General features: G+C 44.4%; 6 non-coding genes across 6 annotated transcripts; 1 reads left to right on the forward strand and 5 right to left on the reverse strand.

Moving 5' to 3' along the window:
* Window positions 1-108: 108 nt before the first annotated feature.
* trnag-gcc (transfer RNA glycine (anticodon GCC)) lies at window positions 109-179 on the forward strand. Its single transcript has one exon. It is a non-coding gene; the product is annotated as a tRNA-Gly (tRNA).
* Window positions 180-4,967: 4,788 nt separating this feature from the next.
* On the reverse strand, window positions 4,968-5,040 carry trnaf-gaa (transfer RNA phenylalanine (anticodon GAA)). Its single transcript has one exon. It is a non-coding gene; the product is annotated as a tRNA-Phe (tRNA).
* A 7,076-nt stretch (window positions 5,041-12,116) lies between these two features.
* On the reverse strand, window positions 12,117-12,189 carry trnaf-gaa (transfer RNA phenylalanine (anticodon GAA)). The gene has a single exon. It is a non-coding gene; the product is annotated as a tRNA-Phe (tRNA).
* Window positions 12,190-13,207: 1,018 nt separating this feature from the next.
* Window positions 13,208-13,280, reverse strand: trnak-cuu (transfer RNA lysine (anticodon CUU)). The gene has a single exon. It is a non-coding gene; the product is annotated as a tRNA-Lys (tRNA).
* A 2,850-nt stretch (window positions 13,281-16,130) lies between these two features.
* Window positions 16,131-16,203, reverse strand: trnaf-gaa (transfer RNA phenylalanine (anticodon GAA)). The gene has a single exon. It is a non-coding gene; the product is annotated as a tRNA-Phe (tRNA).
* Window positions 16,204-20,019: 3,816 nt separating this feature from the next.
* trnai-gau (transfer RNA isoleucine (anticodon GAU)) lies at window positions 20,020-20,093 on the reverse strand. The gene has a single exon. It is a non-coding gene; the product is annotated as a tRNA-Ile (tRNA).
* Window positions 20,094-24,195: the final 4,102 nt, after the last annotated feature.

Raw genomic sequence — 24,195 nt, forward strand, 5'->3', positions numbered from 1 at the left:
ATTGCAGTTTTGAGACCACCGCTTGAACCAATCGTTCATCGGAGCTGTAAACGGCATGTTCGTTCAGACAGGATTCCATAGAGAAACATGCAGCTGTTGTATAAGCCAGCATTGGTGGTTCAGGGGTAGAATTCTCGCTTGCCACGCGGGAGACCTGGGTTCGATTCCCGGCCAATGCACGAACATTTTGCATTCTGCACCAAGGAGGAACTTCGGAAGAGGAGTCTGGTGTTTGGTCCTTCCATCCTGTTCCGCAACTGAATGAGATCATGGCTGAGTTGTGACCAAACTCTCTGTGCCCGCCTGAGCCCCAGATCTCGAAATACCTTTGGTCAGCAAAAATCTCTCAATCACGGGTTTGAAATTAACAATTGAGCTCGCGTCAACTGCCGTTTGTTGAAGAGACTGCCACAATTCTACCTCCCTTTGCTTGTGGACAGTTGTCCCAAATTCACTTCTGAAAGTCTGACTCCAATTTTTAGGCTATGCCCCCAAGTCCGAGACAGCCCAACGAGCGGAAATAGTTTCTATACAAATAACTCATCAGTTCCTCTTAATATCTTGATAATTTCGATCACATCAGCCCTTAATCTACTATATTGCAGGGAATACAACCATAGTTTGTGTAATCTCTCCTAGCAATTTAACGCTTCGTGTCCAGTTATCATTCTAGTAAATCTACACTGCACTCCCTCCAAGGACAGTATATCCTTTCAAAGGAGCGGTGCCCAGAACTAAACACAGTACTCCAGGTGTGGTCCAACCAGAGCTTTGTGTAGCTCTAGAATAATGTCTATTCCCTTGTATTCTCGTCCTCTAAATAAGTAGCCATGATGTGGAGATGCCGGTGATGGACTGGGGTGGACAAATGTAAGGAATCTTACAACACCAGGTTATAGTCCAACAAATTTATTTTAAAATCACAAGCTTTCGGAGATTATCTCCTTCGTCAGATGATTGAATGAAAAGGTTCTCAAATCGCATATCTTATACGATGTTGGGACAGCATCACACCAATCAAAAGGTGTCGTTGTTATTCAAACAGGCCAGTCACGGAGAACAGAACGTCCCAGTACACTCGATATACATTGTGTCTTTTACACAGGCAAGCAGAAAGAAACTTAAAATGGCAGAGAGAGAGAGAGAATTTTAAAAAACATATAAATTTTTCCCCCTTTTTGCTGGTGGGGTTACGTGTAGCGTGACATGAACCCAAGATCCCGGTTGAGGCCGTCCTCATGGGTGCGGAACTTGGCTATCAACTTCTGCTCGACGATTTTGCGTTGTCGTGTGTCTCGAAGGCCGCCTTGGAGAACGCTTACCCGAAGTCAAGGACATTCAGCCACCGATCTTCGGGTAAGCGTTCTCCAAGGCGGCCTTCGAGACACACGACAACGCAAAATCGTCGAGCAGAAGTTGATAGCCAAGTTCCGCACCCATGAGGACGGCCTCAACCGGGATCTTGGGTTCATGTCACGCTACACGTAACCCCACCAGCAAAAAGGGGGAAAAATTTATATGTTTTTTAAAATTCTCTCTCTCTCTCTGCCATTTTAAGTTTCTTTCTGCTTGCCTGTGTAAAAGACACAATGTATATCGAGTGTACTGGGACGTTCTGTTCTCCGTGACTGGCCTGTTTGAATAACAACGACACCTTTTGATTGGTGTGATGCTGTCCCAACATCGTATAAGATATGCGATTTGAGAACCTTTTCATTCAATCATCTGACGAAGGAGATAATCTCCGAAAGCTTGTGATTTTAAAATAAATTTGTTGGACTATAACCTGGTGTTGTAAGATTCCTTACATCTAAATAAGTAGGCCACCATTACATTAGCCTTTTTGATCATTTCCTGTACCTTCCCATGACATGTTATTGATCTATGTACATGGACACCTAAGTTCTTTTGGAACTCCACAGTTTCGAATTTTTCACCTTTTGTAAGGTATTCTAACCTATTTTTGTGAGATCCAAAGTGGATGACCTCACACTTGCCAAAATTGAAATCCATTTCCCACGGTTTTGGCCATTCATTTATTATATTAATGTATCTCTGGAATGTTATGCTTTTATCTACACTGCTCACAACGCTGCCCATTTTGGGGCCATCGGCAAACTTCGATATGTCGTTCTCTAACCCGTCATCTAATATCAATGAGACCGCCTGAACTGGGGGAAATTCACATTCAGCATCAATCTCTTCATCATCTTGAGACATTTTATTTACTTTACATGTGTTGCGTCTTGGGAACTCCATCACTCTGTCCTCTGGAGCTCAAACATGCTCTGCATGTAATTCAATCCTACCAACAGCAATACTGAGAAGATGTCAGAAGCCAATTGGTGTCTTTTCACTCAAAGTAGTGGGACAGCAAGGCTCATCGGTGATTTGAACCCGGAACTTCTTGGATATTAATCAACAAAAGCCCCAAAGCGAGAATCATGCATCTGGATCAACCAAGCGCTGTTGCTTGCTTCGTGCAGCCAGTGTAAAGTTTCGCTGTCTCACAAAGCCGATCGGCCATCCTTTCAGACCTTTTCTATCCATCCAATCTCATTTTCTATGCCGGTATGCAGTAATATCAAGTTGTACACAAACTATTTCCTGTCACCAATATTCGTTTCCCTTTACGAAATTGATTTCGTCTGTACGACTTGTATTATCAAGTAAGACGTTTCAGAATTGGTTGCTTTGAAACTACATTGCTTTGGAGGATACTGAGAGGTGTTGATGAAAAGAGGGACCTTGGAGTGCATGTCCACAGATCCCTGAAGGTAAGAGGACAGGTAGTTAAGGTGGTTAAAAAGGCATACAAGATACTTTCCTTTATTAGCCGAGACATAGAATGTAAGAGCAGAGAGGTTATGGTAGAAATTTATGAAACTATAGTTAGGCCACAGCAAGAATACTGCATACAGTTGTGGTCACCACATTACAGGAAAGATGTGATTGCACTCGAGATGGTACAGAGGAGATTTACGACACTGTTGCCAGAACATGAGAATTTTAGCTATGAGATTGGATTGGATCGGCTCGGGTTGTTTGCTTTGGAACTGAGGAGGCTGTTGGGAGATTTAATTGAGGTGTATATAATTATGACGGGCCTAGATAGAGTGAATAGTAAGAACCTATTTACCTCAGCACGGATGTCAATAATCAGGTTACATAGATCTAGGATAATTGGTAGAAGGATTGGAGGGGAGCGGTAGATTTTTTTCCACCCAGCAGGTGGTGGGGGTCTGGAAATCACTGCCTGAAAGGGTGGGAGAGGCAGAAACCCTCATCGCATTGAAAAATAAAAACTTCAATATGCACGTCAAGATCCGTAACCAACAGGATTAGGGACCAAACGCTGGAAAGTGGGATGAGGCTTGGTACAGCTTTTTCGGCCGGCACTGGCACGATGTGCAGAATGGCTTCCTTCTTTCGCCGAACTTTCTCGGATTCGATGTTATGATTGCCGTCTGTCTCGGCATCGTGATAACATACACTCTACCATAAGTATACTTTAATCAAATTGGTGCTTTGTTTCACTGTGAGAGCGAAGAGACAGAAGTGTGTAGACAATAGTTGCAGCAGCTGGGTTGCACCTTTACTTTTCCAACCGTCTCAGTGCCTTTTTTTACACTTCTCTGCTGGTGTTGCAGGTGAGATCAGCCTTCGCCGTTCAAGCAAGTCTGAGAAGTCTATCAGGGGTCACACAGAGAGACAAGAGACAGAGACAGGGAAAGATGGAGAGATGCATGCAAATAAAATAAAGAGTATAAATGTCAGGTTTTGCAAACTAGCAGAATTTAAGTTAGAGATTTGGAAATGTTTACGGTACATTTTCTTGCTGATAAGAGACACATTCGTAACTTGGAAATGTGAGGCAATGAATGTTAAGGTAAAAGTTACCCAGTCGTCACCAGGTGGGTTTGAATCACCATTTTTTCAGTTAAATAGCCGAACGCACTATCCATTTGCGCCACAGAGAGATCACATTGTAGATCCTGAATCGGTAATTCACCGAGCTAAAGCTTCAGCTTGCAGCGATCAATATGACAGCTGTCTTACTATCAGTTTACTTTTCCATCATAAAGGGTATGCAGCTTGTGCTGTCTTATTTCTGAAAATCAAACTCCCCTTGCCCCTAAATGCCTGTATGTTGGAAGACTCAGTCCCCCAGTAGTAGAGAGGATTGATTTTTCCAGCTGTGATTCACCATTCTCGATTTCCGTAATATTCAAATTTGCAGAAAATGAGAGGAGTTGAAATGAGCAGGTCCAACGAGCAGGTCTGTGACACTACAGGGTGTCTACAAAGTGGTCTCTTCCACTTACAGTGAAGCGGACGGCGGTTTTCACTCTTAAACCATTAAATGTGACATTAAGAAAAAATGTAACCGAGAAAGACTTGATTTCAGCGCGGTGACACTGGGTCAGAGTAAAGTTCAGTTAATGCGATTGCCGAGTGGCGAGAGGGTGGATTTGGAACTCGTGTCCGGCTGCACTACGAGTTGTCCAGATCTGCTTGTAGCGATATTCCCTTCAATTCATCACTGACAGGGACAGTTTGATTCTAAGTTCCTTTTCTCTGGTGCCTGGTGAGATTTCAAAAATAAAGGTGACCGGTGCTTACCCCAAACTCGTCACTTCCACGCTGACAGATACAACGTGGCTCCAATCTGGTTAATTGAGATGAAAACCAAGAGCGATTTCACGGTCGAATGCAAAGGCGAACAAAACTCATTCAAAGAAAGTGCAGGTCACTGAGGTGCCTTGAAATTCCTGATTGTTTGCACTAAACTTCTTCCCAAAGCGTTTGAGATTCAGGTTGAGCGATTTGGGGACTTCTCCCTCTCTTCGAAAATTTCATCCTTGATGTCTCTCTATTCCATCCCCAATCCGTCAGTGGCGGGTATCAAATTTCACTGAAAATAAATCCGAGAATCGAAGCAAGGAAGAAAAAACGAAACCAAAAACTGCCGAAACTCGGGATTGAACCAAGGACCTTTAGATCTTCAGTTTAACGCTCTCCCAACTGAGCTATTTCAGCGCCATATCAAAATTTTACTTTATGTCATTGTCTTGGAAGAAAACATAACCCCAGGCGGAATTGCCCCTCCTGTTCATTCCGCAATTCATATAAAAACATCGCACTCATATATACACACCCACAGTTCATGTATAAACATCACACTCATATATATACACCCATATTTCATACTTAGACATCACGCTCATATATACACGCCCATAGTTCATATATAAACATCGCACTCATATATGTACACCCATATTTCATACTTAGACATCACGCTCATACAGACACGCCCATAGTTCATATATAAACATCGCACTCATATATGTACACCCGCAGATCATATATAAATATCACACTCATATATGCACTCCTATTGTTCATATACAAACATCACACTCACATAGACACACCCACAGTTCATATATAAACATCACACTCATATATACACACCCACAGTTCATATATAAACACCGCACTCATATATACACACCCACAGTTCATACATAAACATCACACGCATATATACACACCGACAGTTAATACATAAACATCACACTAATCCAATCAAACCCATACTTCATATAAAAACATCACAATTATACATACAAACCCAGAGTTGATATATAAACATCGCTGTCATATATAAACTCACACAGTTTATAAAACAACAGCGCACTCACAAATTCACACCCAGTTTATAGGAGGAAGATCGGTACCGACCGCCGGTGGAGCTTTCGGAGTTGGAAAGGCGGAAGCAACAGCGACCGAACAAACTCTGGATCTCATCCTTAACACAGACCGGTAGATCCACCTGTGAAATTACACCGCACTTGGGTATCAGGGAGGGTAATGGGTTCTGAGAAGGGTTCAGAGCTTCTAATGGCTACTTAGTGGCGATGCACTGGCGGCAAGGGGATCTCACAGAGAAACAAGGAACTTTCAGAGGGCATCTTAGAGTGTAAGGGGATCACAGAGAGGGGACGGGACAGCCAGAGGGCATCAGAGCGTGTAACGGGGCTCGGAGAGGGGAAGGGAAAATCAGAAGGTATCAGAGAATATATTGAGGTCTCAGAGAGGGGAAGGACTGCCAGAGGGTATCAGAGAGATTAAGGACTCTGAGGGAGTATCAGTGAGTGAAGGGCACTCAGCGGGTATCAGAGAGTGTAAAGGTTGAAAGAGGACAATGGAATCTCTGAGGGTATCAGAGAAGATAAGGAGCTCAGGGAGAATCAAAGAGGGTAAGGTGGGCTCAGAAGGTATCAGAGAGGCGAATGGATCCAGAGTTGGCATCTTCTAAATATGACACTTTCTAAGCATCAACATTTTTAATAACAGCAAAAATGAAGCCGATTGAAACGGTATATGCCGTGTCCCATGTGGAGGGAATGAGAAGATAGTATCGGGCGGGACTGGATATTTGGCAACGCTCACGGTTTCCTTTCACACAGCTCAGTGTTTTTTTTTTAAATAACTGGATTTCATGAACTGGAGATAAGAGATTGCACTTTGAACCTTTCATCACCCACTGTGAAAAATAGAACACAAAACGTCCAATCTGTGGTTTAAACCCACAGACCCTGAGATTAGGAATTTCGTGCTTTACCGACTGAGCTAGCCGGGCCAGCGGCAGGGCTCCTTCTCATAGAATCATAGAATCATAGAAGTTACAACGTGGAAACAGGCCCTTCGGCCCAACATGTCCATGTCGCCCAGTTTATACCACTAAGCGAGTCCCAATTGCCTGCACTTGGCCCATATCCCTCTATACCCATCTTACCCATGTAACTGTCCAAATGCTTTTTAAAAGACAAAATTGTACCCGCCTCTACTACTGCCTCTGGCAGCTCGTTCCAGACACTTACCACCCTTTGAGTGAAAAAATTGCCCCTCTGAACCCTTTTGTATCTCTCCCCTCTCACCTTAAATCTATGCCCCCTTGTTATAGACTCCCCTACCTTTGGGAAAAGATTTTGACTATCGACCTTATCTATGCCCCTCATTATTTTATAGACTTCTATAAGATCACCCCTTAACCTCCTACTCTCCAGGGAGAAAAGTCCCAGTCTGTCTAACCTCTCCCTGTAAGTCAAACCATCAAGTCCCGGTAGCATCCTAGTAAATCTTTTCTGCACTCTTTCTAGTTGAATAATATCCTTTCTATAATAGGGTGACCAGAACTGTACACAGTACTCCAAGTGTGGCCTCACCAATGCCCTGTACAACTTCAACAAGACATCCCAACTCCTGCATTCAATGTTCTGACCAATGAAACCAAGCATGCCGAATGCCTTCTTCACCACCCTATCCACCTGTGACTCCACTTTCAAGGAGCTATGAATCTGTACTCCTAGATCTCTTTGTTCTGTAACTCTCCCCAACGCCCTACCATTAACGGAGTAGGTCCTGGCCCGATTCGATCTAACAAAATGCATCACCTCACATTTATCTAAATTAAACTCCATCTGCCATTCATCGGCCCACTGGCCCAATTGATCAAGATCCAGTTGCAATCCTAGATAACCTTCTTCACTGTCCACAATGCCACTAATCTTGGTGTCATCTGCAAACTTACTAACCATGCCTCCTAAATTCTCATCCAAATCATTAATATAAATAACAAATAACAGCGGACCCAGCACCGATCCCTGAGGCACACCGCTGGACACAGGCATCCAGTTTGAAAAACAACCCTCTACAACCACCCTCTGTCTTCTGTCGTCAAGCCAATTTTGTATCCAATTGGCTACCTCAACTTGGATCCCATGAGATTTAACCTTATGTAACAACCTACCATGCGGTACCTTGTCAAATGCTTTGCTGAAGTCCATGTAGACCACGTCTACTGCACAGCCCTCATCTATCTTCTTGGTTACCCCTTCAAAAAACTCAATCAAATTCGTGAGACATGATTTTCCTCTCACAAAACCATGCTGACTGTTCCTAATTAGTCCCTGCCTCTCCAAATGCCTGTAGATCCTGTCCCTCAGAATACCCTCTAACAAATTACCCACTACAGATGTCAGGCTCACTGGTCTGTAGTTCCCAGGCTTTTCCCTGCCGCCCTTCTTAAACAAAGGCACAACATTTGCTACCCTCCAATCTTCAGGCACCTCACCTGTAGCGGTGGATGATTCAAATATCTCTGCTAGGGGACCCGCAATTTCCTCCCTAACCTCCCATAACGTCCTGGGATACATTTCATCAGGTCCCGGAGATTTATCTACCTTGATGCGCGTTAAGACTTCCAGCACCTCCCTCTCTGTAATATGTACACTCCTCAAGGCATCACTGTTTATTTCCCCAAGTTCCCTAACATCCATGCCTTTCTCAACCGTAAATACCGATGTGAAATATTCATTCAGGATCTCACCCATTTCTTCTGGTTCCGCACATAGATGACCTTGTTGATCCTTAAGAGGCCCTACTCTCTCCCTAGTTACCCTTTTGCCCTTTATGTATTTGTAGCAGCTCTTTGGATTCACCTTTGCCTGATCTGCCAAAGCAATCTCATATCCCCTTTTTGCCCTCCTGATTTCTCTCTTAAATCTACTCTGCTCGGCTCCTCTCAGCTGTTCTCAGCGCTCTGAAATCCCGCCTTTTATCGGACGCTCCCTCCGCTCCGCTCGGCTCCTCTCAGCTGTTCTCAGCGCTCTGAAATCCCGCCTTTTATCGGACGCTCCCTCCGCTCGGCTCGGCTCCTCTCAGCTGTTCTCAGCGCTCTGAAATCCCGCCTTTTATCGGATGCTCCCTCCGCTCGGCTCGGCTCCTCTCAGCTGTTCTCAGCGCTCTGAAATCCCGCCTTTTATCGGACGCTCCCTCCGCTCGGCTCGGCTCCTCTCAGCTGTTCTCAGCGCTCTGAAATCCCGCCTTTTATCGGACGCTCCCTCCGCTCGGCTCGGCTCCTCTCAGCTGTTCTCAGCGCTCTGAAATCCCGCCTTTTATCGGACGCTCCCTCCGCTCCGCTCGGCTCCTCTCAGCTGTTCTCAGCGCTCTGAAATCCCGCCTTTTATCGGACGCTCCCTCCGCTCCGCTCGGCTCCTCTCAGCTGTTCTCAGCGCTCTGAAATCCCGCCTTTTATCGGACGCTCCCTCCGCTCCGCTCGGCTCCTCTCAGCTGTTCTCAGCGCTCTGAAATCCCGGCTTTTATCGGACGCTCCCTCCGCTCCGCTCGGCTCCTCTCAGCTGTTCTCAGCGCTCTGAAATCCCGCCTTTTATCGGACGCTCCCTCCGCTCGGCTCGGCTCCTCTCAGCAGAGAGGCAGTTGGTGACGTTGCGGTGGGGGTTCAGTTTGACCGAACATCTTATGGTGGTTGCTTCGAAACACCAGCTTTTCATTCTAGAGTCAATCTGATGCCTTTTACCAGTCGCCCAGCCCCGCGCTGAGCAGAAGAGGAACATCGGGACAGGAGAAGACCATTCAGCCCCTCGAACCTGCTGTCCCATTCAATTAGATCATGTGGTGATCAGTTACTCATCTCTGTTTCCCCGCCTCGGACTCATATCCCTTGGTAACCGAACCGGAAAAAGATCGATGAAAATCAGATTTGAAAATTTGATTTGAGCCACAATCCACATACTTTGGGATGAGATAGTTCCAGCTTCCGGCCGTATTTTGTTTGCTAAAGTGATTCCTGATTTCTTGCATGATTAGTCCAGCTCCAATTTCATTTTGGATTCGGCCAACAGAGAGAGAGAAAAAGGCCGTCTTAACCGGAGATTGATCCTTTAACGATCTCTCACAAATCAACTGAAACCAGTCGGAATGTGAATACCATTTCACTTTTCCAAAATAAAGGGAGTGACATTCATTGTGGAAACAGTCTGATGTCGCTCACTGCAGAAATATCCATGTCAGTGTGATTCAGTCTGAAGGAGCTCGCCTGCAACCTTCGAACCTTCTCTGTCAAGAAGTATTCCGACTTCGTTGAAGCTAATCTCGTTTTTTTTGGATATTTTTCATATGCCTGTTATCCAACCGCAGAATAAATGGTGGAAAATCAGACGCACGACAGCTGGCAATGTTTCCGGTACATTTTCTGGCAGATGAGACACACATTCGAACCGAAGAAATGCGAAACAATGAATGTTAAGGTAAAATGTCGCTTCAGCGTCTCCGGGTGGGTTCGAACGACCAACTTTTCAGTTAACGAACGAACGCGCGAGCGAATTGCGTCACAGACCCGGAGCTTGCAGTTGTTCAAAGACGAATTCATCGAGCTGAAGCTTCAGGTTGCCGCGCACAATGCAACAGCTTTCTTCCAATCAGTTTACTTTTCCAAATTAAAGGGTGTGCAGCTTGCATGAGTGAAAATTTGTGCTGTATTATTTCTGAAAATTAAAGTCAGCTTGCCATTAAACACCTGTAATTTGAAAGACTCAGTCCCCTCGGAGTCGAGAGGATTGATTATTGAGCTGTGATTCGCCATTCTCTGTTCCAGTAATATTCAGGTTTGCTGAAAATGAGATGAGATTATATGAGCAGGACAAACCAGCAGGTCTGTGACACTACACGGTGTCCAAAAAGTTGTCTCTTGCACTTACAGTGAAGCGGACGACAATTTTCATTCTTTAATCAGTAATTATTATGTTAAGAAAAAATGTGGCCGAGAAATACTCGATTTCAGCGCGGTGACACTGGGTCAGAGTAAAGTTCAGTTAATGCGATTGCCGAGTGGCGAGAGGGTGGGTTTGGAACTCCTGTGCGGCTGCACTGCACATTGTCCAGATCTGCTTGGAGCGATATTCCCTTCAATTCATCACTTACAGGGACAGTTTGATTCTAATTTTCTTCTCCCCGGTGCTTGCTGAGATTTCAAAAATAAAGCCGACCCGTGCTTAACCCAAACTCGTCACTTACACGCTGACAGATACAAGGCCGTCACACTCTGCACTTCAGTGAGATGAAAGCCGAGAGCGATTTCACGGTCGAATGCAATGGCGAACAAAACACATTCAATGAAAGTGCAGGTCATTGAGGTGCCTTTAAAATCCTGATTGTTTGAACTGAACTTCTTCCCAAAGCGTTTGAGATTCTCGTGGAGTGATTTGGGGACATATTTTCCCTCTTTACAAAAGTTTCAACCGCAGGTCAAGATCAAAAGTCGAGGGCAGAATGAGACGCCTTCCTGAAACTTGAGAACTCGGGAAGCAGACTTTACAGCAAGGTTCTGTTTATTGTGAAAAAGCAAATAAAGCATTCATTCCGGAACGATACAGAATCCTATCAGCTCTAAACGCAACGGTTACCCCGTGTTTTGAACACGCAGCCTTCTGGTGACGCAGGGAGTAACGCAGATGATAGCAGGAAATTGAAAAGTGGGAATTGATAGATTAAGTGTGTGGACAAAACTGTGGCAAATAGAGTTCAATGTGGGGGAGACCGAGGTTATACACTTTAAATCGAAGAAAGATAAATCAGAGTATTTTCCAAATGGTGAGAAACTCGGTGCTGTGGAGGAGCAGAGAGATTTAGGGGTCAAAGTACAGAAATCGCTGCAGGTACAAAAATTAATTAAACAGCCTAATGTGACGTTGGTACGGCCGGTTAACTCGTTCGCAAAGAGTATACTGTAACATAATGATCACGTACTCGATTCTTGTAATTTACTTTATTTATTTCGCGTTTTTGTAACTTTTGAAATCGAAGCTTTAAAAAGAAAATCCACAGATAAATTCACGGGGACCGTTTTTGAATTACATCCGTTGTAACTTTGCCCCTGGGCAGGATAAACACGTCTTTCTTTTTATTTGTCTTTCTCCAATTTGCAGATAAACGTTTGACTCGCGGCTAGATCCCATTAATGATCATCAGCAGCAACAGACAGACAGAGCGGGTCTGACCGCCCCGAGATGTGGAAAATGGATCAGTTTCGGACAAATCAAATAGTCACCTGGCACCGAGAGAGACAAAACCAAGAGAAAAAGGCAGAAGGTAACAGTGAAATAAGAGCCAAATACAAACGATATAAATATTTCCCATCCTTGATGTCTCTCCATTCAATCCCCAATCCGACAGTGGCGGGAATTAAATTTCACTGCAAGTAAATCCGAGAATCGAAGCAAGGAAGAAGAAAGTAAACAACCAAAATCTGCCGAAACTCGAGATTGAACCAACGACCTTCAGATCTTCAGTCTAACGCTCTCCCAACTGAGCTATTTCGGCTCTGTACCCAACGATTACTTTGTGTTATTGTCGTGGAAGAAAATATAACCCCAGGAGGAATTGCCCCTCCTGTTCATTCCACAATTCATATATAAACATCACACTCATAGAGATACACCCACAGTTCATATATAAACATCGTTGTCATACGTAAACTACCAAAGTTTATAAATCAACAGCGCACTCATACATTCACACCCAGTTTATGGGAGGAAGATCGGTCCCGACCGCCGATTGAGCTCACAGAGGCGGAAGCTGCAGCGACCGATCAAACTCTTGATCTCATCCTGAACACAGACCGGTAGATCCACCTGTGAAGTTACACCGCACTTTGATAGCAGGGACGGTAATTGGTTCTGAGAAGGCCTCAGGGCGTCTAATCGCTTCTTAGTGGCGATCCATTGGGGCAAGGGCATCTCAGAGAGGGGAAGGTACTATCAGAGGGCATCAGAGAGTGTAAGGGGGCTCAGAGAGAGGAAGGGACAGTCAGATGGCATCAGAGAGTGTTTTAAGATCTGAGAGAGGGGAAGGACTGCCGAGTATGGGAGAGTGTAAGGGGGTTCAGGGCGCATCTGTGTAAGGGGCACTCAGTAGCTATCAGAGCAGGTGAATGGCGCTGACAAGGTTCAACGTGGATCATGGACTCTCTGAGAGTATCGGAGAAGGTAAGAGACAGAGCGTATCAGCGATGATAAGGAGCACAGGGAGAATCAAATCGGGTAAGGGGGGATCAGGAGGTATCAGAGAGGCGAATTGTTCCAGCGTTGGCATCTCCTAAATATTACATTTTCTGACCTTCAACATTTTTAATAACAACAAAAAGTGAATCCAATTGAACCGATAACCTGTCCGTGTCCCATGTGGAGGGAACGAGAAGGTAGAATCGATAGGGAGTGGATATTTGGCAACGCTCACGGTTTCCTTTCACACAGCTCAGGGTTGCGCCTGTTTCGAATCTGGAGACAAGAGGTTGCACTTTAAAAATTTTATCACCGAGTGTGAAAAGTAGAACACAAATCGCCCAACGTGGGGCTCGAACCCACGACCCTGAGATTAAGAGTCTCATGCTCGACCGACTGAGCGAGCCGGGCCGACTGCTGAAATTCTTCCCATCTTATCATTGCAGAGAGACAACTGTTGGCTTTGCTGCAGGAGTTCAGTTCGTTCCACAATCTCAGGGTATCGACTTCTGAACATCCGTTTTTTTCATTCTCGAGTTAGTCTGATGTCTTTTACCATTCGTCCAGCTCCGCGCTGAGCAGTATCGGAACATCGGGACAAGAGAAGGCCATTCAGTCCCTCGAACCTGCTGCCCCATTCAATTGGATCATGAGTTGATCTGCAATTCATCTCTGTTTCTCCGTCTTGGACTCATATTCCTTGGTACCCGAATCGAAAAACGATCTGTCAATATCAGACTTCAAATTATGAATTGAACCACAATCCACATCCTTTGGGATGAGAGAGTTACAGCTTTCGGCCGTATTTTGTTTGCTGAAGTGATTCCTGATTTCTTGCATGATTAGTCCAGCTCCAATTTCATTTTGGATTCGGCCAACAGAGAGAGAGAAAAAGGCCGTCTTCACCGGAGATTGATCCTTTAGCGATCTCTCACAAATCAACTGAAACCAGTCGGAATGTGAATACCATTTCACTTTTCCAAAATAAAGGGAGTGACATTCATTGTGGAAACAGTCTGATGTCGCTCACTGCAGAAATATCCATGTCAGTGTGAAGGAGCTCGCTTGCAACCTTCGAACCTTCTCTGTCAAGAAGTATTCCGACTTCGTTCAAGCCAACCTCGTTTTTTTGGATATTTTTCATATGCCTGTTATCCAACCGCAGAATAAATGGTGGAAAATCAGACGCACTCAGCTGGCAATGCTTGCGGTACATTTTCTGGCAGACAAGACACACATTCGAACCCAAGAATTTGCGAGACAATGAATGTTAAGGTAAAAGGTTGCCTTCGTGTCCTCTAACGACCAACTTTTCAGTTCGCAGCGAAACGCGCTAACCAATTGCGCCACAGAAACAGAACTTGCAAATGTTCAAGGACGAATTCATCGAGCTGACGCTTCAGGTTGCCGCACTCAATGTAACAGCTTTCTTCCAATCAGTTTACTTTTCCAAAATAAAATGTGTGCAGCTTGCACGAGTCAAAATCTGTGCTGTATTATTTCTGAAAATTAAACTCACCTTGCCATTAAACACCTGTATGTTGAAAGACTCAGTCCGCTCGTGGAAGAGAGGATTGATTTTTGAGCTGTGATTCGCCATTCTCTGTTCCAGTAATATTCAGGTTTGCGGAAAATGAGATGAGATGAAATGAGCAGGACAAACCAGCAGGTCTGTGACACTACACGGTGTCTACAAAGTTGTCTCTTGCACTTCCAGTGAAGTGGACGACAATTTTCACTCTTCAACCAGTAATTATTATGTTAAGAAAAAATGTGGCCGTGAAAGACTCGATTTCAGCGCGGTGACACGGGCCAGAGTAAAGTTCAGTTAATGCGATTGCCGAGTGGCGAGAGGGTGGATTTGTAACTCCTGTGCGGCTGCGCTGCACATTGTCCAGATCTGTTTGGAGCGATATTCCCTTCAATTCATCACTTACAGGGACAGTTGGATTCTAAGTTTCTTTTTCCCGGTGCTTGGTGAGATTTCAGAAATAAACGCGACCCGTGCTTAACCCAAACTCGTCACTAACACATTGACCGATACAAGGCGGCCACACTCTGCACTTCAGTGAGATGAAAGCCGACAGCGATTTCTCGTCGATTCCAACGGCGAAAAAAAGTCATTCAATCAAAGTGCAGGTCATTGAGGTGCCTTTAAATTCCTGATTGTTTACACAGAACTTCTTCCCAAAGCGTTTGAGATACACGTGGGGCGATTTGGGGACTTCTTCTCCCTCTTTGCAAAAGTTTCATCCGCAGCACAAGATCAAAAGTCGAGGGCAAAATGAAACGATTTGCTGAAATTTGAGAACCAGAGAACCAGAATTTAGAGCAAGGTTCTGTTTATTGAGAAAAAGCAGATGAAACATTCATTCCGGAACGATGCAGAATCCTCTCAGCTCTAAAGGCAACGGTTACCCCGTGTTTTCAACACGCAGCCTTCTGGTGACACAGGAAGTAATGCAGATGGTAGCAGGAAATTGAAAAGTGGGAATTGATCGATTAAGTGTGTGGACAAAACTGTGACAAATAGAGTTCAATGTGGGGAAGACCGAGGTCATACACTTTAAATCTAAGAAAGATAAATCAGAGTATTTTCTAAATGGTGAGAAACACGGTGCTGTGGAGGAGCAGAGAGATTTAGGGGTCAAAGTACAGAAATCGCTGCAGGTGCAAAAATTAATTAAACAGCCTAATGTGCCGTTGGGACGGCCGGTTAACTCGTTTGCAAAGAGAACACTGTAACATAATGATCACGGACTCGATTCTTGTAATTTACTTTATTTATTTCGCGTTTTTGTAACTTTTGAAATCGAAGCTTTAAAAAGAAAATCCACAGAAAAATTCACGGGGACCGTTTTTGAATTACATCCGTTGTAACTTTGCCCCTGGGCAGGATAAACACGTCTTTCTTTTGATTTGTCTTTCTCCAATTTGCAGATAAACGTTTAACTCGCGGCCTGTTCCCATTAATGATCATCAGCAGCAACAGACAGACAGAGCGGGTCTGACCGCCGCGAGATGTGGAAAATGGATCAGTTTCGGACAAATCAAATAGTCACCTGGCACCGAGAGAGACAAAACCAAGAGAAAAAGGCAGAAGGTAACAGTGAAATAACAGCCAAATACAAACGATATAAATAATTCCCCTCCTTGATGTCTCTCCATTCAATCCCCAATCCTTCAGTGGCGGGAATTAAATTTCACTGCAAATAAATCCGAGAATCGAAGCAAGGAAGAAGAAAGTAAACAAACAAAAGCTGCCGAAACTCGGGATTGAACCAAGGACCTTCAGATCTTCAGTCTAACGCTCTCCCAACTGAGCTATTTCGGCTCTGTACCCAACGATTACTTTGTGTTATTGTCGTGGAAGAAAATATAACCCCAGGAGGAATTGCCCCTCCTGTTCATTCCACAATTCATATATAAACATCGTACTCATAGAGATACACCCACAGTTCATATATAAACATCGTTGTCATACGTAAACTACCAAAGTTTATAAATCAACAGCGCACTCATACATCCACACCCAGTTTGTGGGAGGAAGATCGGTACCGACCGCCGATAGAGCTCTCAGAGGCGGAAGCAGCAGCGACCGATCAAACTCTTGATCTCATCCTTAACACAGACCGGTAGATCCACCTGTGAAGTTACACCGCACTTTGACACTTTGATAGCAGGGACGGTAATTGCTTCTGCGAAGGCCTCAGGGCGTCTAATCGCTTCTTAGTGGCGATCCATTGTGGCAAGGGCATCTCAGAGAGGGGAAGGTACTATCAGAGGGCATCAGAGAGTGTAAGGGGGCTCAAAGAGGAGAGCGGGAAGTCAGATGGCATCAGAGAGTGTATTAAGATCTGAGAGAGGGGAAGGACTGCCGAGTATGGGAGAGTGTAAGGCGGCTCAGGGCGCATCTGTGTCAGGGGCAATCAATAGGTATCAGAGCAGGTGAATGGCGCTGACAAGGTTCAAAGTGGATCATGGACTCTCTGAGGGTATCGGAGAAGGTAAGAGACAGAGCGTATCAGCGATGATAAGGAGCGCAGGGAGAATCAAATAGGGTAAGGGGAGATCAGGAGGTCTCAGAGAGGCGAATTGTTCCAGAGTTGGCATCTCCTAAATATTACATTTTCAGACCATCAACATTTTTAATAACAGCAAAAAATGAATCCGATTGAACCGACAACATGTCCGTGTCCCATGTGGAGGGAACGAGGAGGTCGAATCGGGAGGGAGTGGATATTTGGCAACGCTCACGGTTTCCTTTCACGCAGCTCAGGGTTGTGTCTGGTTCGAATCTGGAGACAAGAGGTTGCACTTTGAAACTTTTATCACACAGTGTGAAAAGTCGAACACAAATCGCTCAACGTGGGGCTCGAACCCACGACCCTGACATTAAGAGTCTCATGCTCTCCCGACTGCGCTTGCCGTGCCGAGTGCTGAAATTCTTCGCATCCTATTATTGCAGAGAGACAGCTGTTGGCTTTGCTGCAGGAGTTCAGTTCGTTCCACAATCTCAGGGTATCTGCTTCTGAACACCCGTTTTTTCATTCTGGAGCTCGTGTGATGTCTTTTACCATTCGTCCAGCCCCGCGCTGAGCAGTATCGGAACATCTGGACAAGAGAAGGCCATTCAGCCCCTCGAACCTGCTGCCCCATTCAATTAGATCATGAGTTGATCTGCAATTCATCTCTGTTTCTCCGCCTTGAACTCATATTCCTTGGTACCCGAATCGAAAAACGATGTATCAATATCAGATTTCAAATTATGAATTGAGCCACAATCATCATCCTTTGGGATGAGAGAGTTCCAGATTTCGGCCGTATTTTGTTTGCAAAAGTGATTCCTGATTTCTTGCCTGATTAGTCCAGCTCCAATTTCATTTTGGATTCGGCCAACAAAGAGAGAGAAAAAGGCCGTCTTAACCGGAGATTGTCCTTTAACGATCTCTCACAAATCAACTGAAACCAGTCGGAATGTGAATACCATTTCACTTTTCCAAAATAAAGGGAGTGACATTCATTGTAGAAACAGTCTGATGTCGCTCACTGCAGAAATATCCATGTCAGTGTGATTCAGTCTGAAGGAGCTCGCCTGCAACCTTCGAACCTTCTCTGTCAAGAAGTATTCCGACTTCGTTCAAGCCAATCTCGGTTTTTTTGGATTTTTTCAGATGCCTTTTATCCAACTGCAGAATAAATGGTGGAAAATCAGACGCACTCAGCTGGCAATGTTTGCGGTACATTTTCTGCCAGACAAGACACACATTCGAACCCAAGAAATGCGAGACAATGAATGTTAAGGCAAAAGGTTGCGATAGCGTCCTCTCGTTGGTTCGAACCACCAACTTTTCAGTTGGCAGCCGAACGCGCAAACAAATTGCGCCACAGAAACAGAGCTTGTAAATGTTCAAGGACGAATTCATCGAGCTAAAGCTTCAGGTTGCCGCGCTCAATGCAACAGCTTTCTTCCAATCAGTTTACTTTTCCAAAATAGTGTGCAGCTTGCACGAGTGAAAATCTGTGCTGTATTATTTCTGAAAATTAATCTCACCTTGCCATTAAACACCTGTATGTTGAAAGACTCAGTCCGCTCGTGGAAGAGAGGATTGATTTTTGAGCTGTGATTCGCCATTCTCTGTTCCAGTAATATTCAGGTTTGCTGAAAATGAGGTAAGATGAAATGAGCAGGACAAACCAGCAGATCTGTGACACTACACGGTGTCTACAAAGTTGTCTCTTGCCCTTTCAGTTAAGCAGCCGACAATCTTCACTCTTGAACCAGTAATTATTATGTTAACAAAAAATGTGGCGGAGAAAGACTCGATTTCAGCGCGGTGACACTGGGCCAGAGTAAAGTTCAGTTAATGCGATTGCCGAGTGGTGAGAGGTTGGATTTGTAACTCCTGTGCGGCTGCGCTGCGCATTGTCCAGATCTGCTTGGATTCTAAGTTTCTTTTCCCGGTGCTTGGTGAGATTTCAGAAATAAACGCGACCCGTGCTTACCCCAAACTCGTCACTAACACGTTGACCGATGCAAGGCGGCCACACTCTGCACTTCAGTGAGATGAAAGCCGACAGCGATCTCACGTCGATTCCAATGGCGAAAAAAACTCATTCAATGAAAGTGCAGGTCATTGAGGTGCCTTTAAATTCCTGATTGTTTACACAGAACTTCTTCCCAAAGCGTTTGAGATACACATGGGGCGATTTGAGGGCTTCTTCTCCCTCTTTGCAAAAGTTTCATCCGCAGCACAAGATCAAAGGTCGAGGGCAAAATGAAACGATTTTCTGTAATTTGAGAACCAGAGAACCAGAACACGCAGCCTTCTGGTGACGCAGGAAGTAATGCAGATGGTAGCAGGAAATTGAATAGTGGGAATTGATAGATTAAGTGTGTGGACAAAACTGTGGGAAATAGAGTTCAATGTGGGGGAGACGGAGGTCAAACACTTTAAATCTAAGAAAGATAAATCAGAGTATTTTCTAAATGGTGAGAAACTCGGTGCTGTGGAGGAGCAAAGAGATTTCGGGGTCCAAGTACAGAATTCGCTGCAGGTACAAAAATTAATTAAACAGCCGAATGTGCCGTTAGTCGGGCCGGTTAACTCATTTGCATCGAGTTTCCGGTGATGTCGTGATCATGGATTCGATTCTTGTAATTTACCTTAATTTATTTCATGTTTTTGCAACTTTTAAAATCGAAGCTTTGTAAAAATATCCAAAGACAAATTCACGGGCCATCTTTTTGAATCACATCCATTGTAACTTTACCTCTCGGCCGGAGAAACAAGTCTTTCTTTTTATTTGTTTTTCTGCGGTTTGCAGATAAACGTTTAACTCGCGGCCTGTTCCCATTAATGATCACCAGCAGCAACAGACAGACAGAGCGAGTCTGACCGCCCCGAGATGTGGAAAAGTGATCAGTTTCGGACAAATGCATCAAATCAAATAGTCACCTGGCACCGAGAGAGAAAAAAGCAAGAGAAAAAGGCAGAAGGTAACAGAGAATTAAAAATCAACTGCAGACGATATAAATATGTCCCATCCTTGATGCCTTTCTATTCCATCCCTAATCCTTCAGTGGCGGGTATCAAATTTCACTGTAAATAAATGTGAGAATCGAAGAAGAAACTCAATAACCAAAAACTGCCGAAACTCGGGATTGAAATAAGGACCTTGAGATCCATCAGTCTAACGCTCTCCCAACTGAGCTATTTCGGCCCCATGTATACGTTTTACTTTATGTCATTGTCTTAAAAAAAATAACCCCAGGAGGAATTACCCCTCCTGTTGATTCCGCAATTCAAATAAAAACATCGCATTCAGATATACATAACCACAGTTTATATATAAACATCACACTCATGTATACACACCCACAGTTCATATATAAACATCGCACTCATATATACACACCCACAGTTCAAATACAAACATCGCACTCATATATACACACCCACAGTTCAAATACAAACATCGCACTCATATATACACACCCACAGTTCAAATACAAACATCGCACTCATATATAGACACCCACAGTTCATATATAAACATCGCACTCATATATACACACCCACAGTTCAAATACAAACATCGCACTCATATATACACACCCACAGTTCAGAGATAAACACCGCACTCATGTATAGACACCCACAGTTCATATGTAAACATCGCACTCATATTTCCACACCCACAGTTCAAATACAAACATCGCACTCATATATACACACCCACAGTTCAAATATAAACATCACACTCTTGTATAGACACCCACAGTTCAAATGTAAACATCGCACTCATGTATAGACACCCACAGTTCATATATAAACATCGCACTCATAGATACACTCCCACTGTTCAGAGATAAACACCGCACTCATCATAAACAAGAAACTCATATATACCCATCCACAGTTCATATGTGAACATCACACTCATATCTACACTCCCACACTTTATAAAACAACAGCGCACTCCTACTGCACACCCACTTAATATCTACCCAATGTCCTGTTTATATTTCTTACTAAAGTCTGAACACTGAAAGTTTAACTGTTTTCCAGATACTGTCCGCCCTGCTTTGTATTTTCAACGTTAAATTTGCTGAAGTCCGGCAAAGGGGGCGCGATATCGGTCCTGCCGGTGAATGCTGTTTCGACGAATCTGTCGGTGTCCAGGAGATCGGGGATTGGAAAGTTCTTGTGTCACAGGAAGTATCTAAAAGGCCGGTATACACATGAAGATCATCAGTGCGGTGCCTGTACCTCGTGCTGCAATGTTAGCGAGCCTGACATCAACTTAAAAGGCGGCTTGTTGCAAACACGGTTTCTTTTTGTACATAACTGAACCTAAAACATCCAAAATGCAATGTTTTCTTCGCTGCATCACAATAAACAATATCTGATTATAAAGTTTCGCTCATTGGTTCCTCAGTGTCAGAGGGAGAATTGTCTAAAACCCTTCATTTATTTCATTGTTCATTCAGAATCAGCCGACGGATTGACACAGAGAGATAAACACAGCGAGAGATACAGAGTATCGGTGAACACAGCGATAGATACAGAGTATCCCTAAACAGAGCGAGAGATACAGAGTATCGGTAAACACAGCGAGAGATACAGAGTATCGGTAAACACAGCGAGAGATACAGAGTATCGGTAAACACAGCGAGAGATACAGAGTATCGGTAAACACAGCGAGAGATTCAGAGTCTCGCTAAACACAGCGAGAGATACAGAGTATCGGTAAACAAAGCGGGAGATACAGAGTATCGGTAAAAAAAAGAGAGATACAGAATATCGGGAAACACAACGAGAGATACAGAGTATCCCTGAACAGAGCGAGAGATACAGAGTATCGGTAAACACAGCGAGAGATACAGAGCATCCCTAAACAGAGCGAGAGATACAGAGTATCGGTAAACACAGCGAAATAGACAAGAGAAATGGAAAAATACAAACTGTCTCAAACGCTAACAGACAATGACAGGTCGTTGCTCGGTGTCAGTCAGAGGAGCTGGGACGTTTGCAGCTGAATTTGTCTCCTTGGCGAAGCTGGGCAAATTGCCTCTTTCGTAACAAGTGGTCATCGGTTCGATTCACAGTGGAGCCGTTTTATTCTCCCTGATATTTACCTCATTTGTGGATTAAACGACAAAATAACACAGGGCGGAATTTGTATTAATTCCGGAGCCAACAAGGAAAGGACTGCAGAACTGCAATGCGGAAGTGCTTGTTCTTTGTACAGACGGACCTCTCATTGAAGTAGCAAGCACTTTGAGCTTGACAAATTATTGAATTGTTGGAGCATAGAAGGAGGTCATTCGGCCCGTCGAGTCTGTACCGGCTCTTTGTAAGAGTATTCCAATTAGTCCCATTCCCATGCTCTTTCCCCGTACGATTGAATTTGTTTGCAACACCCTTTCAGGCAGTGCATTCCAGATCAGAACTTCTCGCTGCTTATTCTTTTTTCCTCATGTCGCCTTTGGTTCTTTTGCCAATCACCTTAAATCTGTGTCCGCTGGTTCTTGAGCCTTCCGCCAATGGGAACACTTTCTCCATAGTTACTTTATCGAAAGCCGTCATGATTTTGAACACTTCTATCAAATCTCCTCTCAACCTTCTCTGTTCGAAGGAGAACAACCCCAGCTTCTCCAGTCTATTCGTGGAAATGAAGTCCCTCATCCCTGGAACCATTTCTGCACCTTCTTTTCTGCAGCTCTTCTGCACCGTCTCTAATTCCTTCAAATCCTTCCTAAACTGTGGTGCCCAGATGCTCCAGTTGTGGCCGAACCAGTGTTTTATAAAGGTTTAACATAACTTCCTTGTTTTTGTGCGCTACGCCTCTATTTATAAAGCCCAGGATCCAGTCTCCTTTTTAACTTCATTCTCAATCTGTCCTGCCACCTTCAAAGATTTGTGCCCAGATCCCACCAGGTCTCTGTTCCTGCACCCCCTTCAGTATTGTAACATTTCGTTTATTTTGCCTCTCCTCGTTCTTCCTTTCAAAATATATCAGTTCGCACTTCTCTGCATTAAATTTCATTTGCCACGTGTCCACCCATTCCACCAGCCTGTCTATGTCCTCTTGAAGTCTATTACTATCCTCATCACTGTTTACTACACTTCTAACTTTTGAGTTATCTGCAATTTTTGAAATTGTGCCCTGTGCACCCAAGTCCAAGTCATCATTATATATCAAGAAATCAGTGGTCCTCGTACCGACCACTGGAGAACACCACTGTATATCTTCAAGAAACAACCGTTCAACACTACACTCTGTTTCCTGTCATTTAGCCAATTCGCATCCATGCTGCCACTGCCCCTACTTATTCCAATAGCTTCAATTTTGCTGACAAGCGTATTATATTACCTCAAGACTGGACTATTCCAATGGTCTCCTGGCTGGCCTCCCATCTTCCCCCTTACATCCAATACTCCGCTGACCGTAACCTAACCCCGTTCTCCTGTCTCCCCTGTGATCACTGACCTACATTGATTCCCAGTACGGGAAAGTCTCGATTTTAAAATTCTCATCCTTGTTTTCCAATCCCTCCATGGCTTCGCCCCTCCCGATCTCTGTCACCTCCTACAGCCCTACAGTTCTCATCCTCGTTTTCAAATCCCTCCACAGCTTCACCCCTCCCGATCTCTCTAACTTCCACCAGCCGTACATTTCTCCTCCTTGTTTTCAAATCCCTCCATGGCCTCGCCACTCCCTATCTCTGAAACCTCCTACAGCCCACCAATTCCAATCCTTGTTTTCAAATCCCTCCATGGCGTCCCCCTTCCTATCTCTGTAACTTCCACCAGCCGTACATTTCTCCTTCTTGTTTTCAAATGTTTCCATGGACTCGCCCCTCCCTATCTCTATCACCTCCTCCAGCCCTACAACCCTCCGAGATCTCTGTGCTCCTCCAATTCTTGCTTCTTGTGCATCCCCGATTTTAATCGCTCCACCATTGACGGCCGTGCTTTCAGCTGCCTCGGCCCTAAGCTCTGGAATTCCTGCCCTGAATCTCTCCGCCTCTCTACCTCTCTCTCCTCATTTAAGATGCTCCTTAAAACCTCCATCTTTGACCAAGATTTTATTCACCTATCTTAAAACCTCCTTACGTGGCTCAGTGTGACATTTTGTTTGATTACGCTCCTGTGAGTTGCCTTGATAAGTTTTACTACGTTAAAGGCGCTATATAAATGCAAGTTGTTCTTCTTGTTGTGTGGCATTTTATCAACCGCATTGCCGTCATCAACCCTCTCTGTTACCTCATTCAAGTTAGTCAAACATGATTTGCCTTTAACAAATCCATGCTGGCTTT

The sequence above is a fragment of the Heptranchias perlo genome, chromosome 20, assembly GCF_035084215.1.
Source record: "Heptranchias perlo isolate sHepPer1 chromosome 20, sHepPer1.hap1, whole genome shotgun sequence".
In the NCBI taxonomy this organism is placed as follows: domain Eukaryota; kingdom Metazoa; phylum Chordata; class Chondrichthyes; order Hexanchiformes; family Hexanchidae; genus Heptranchias; species Heptranchias perlo.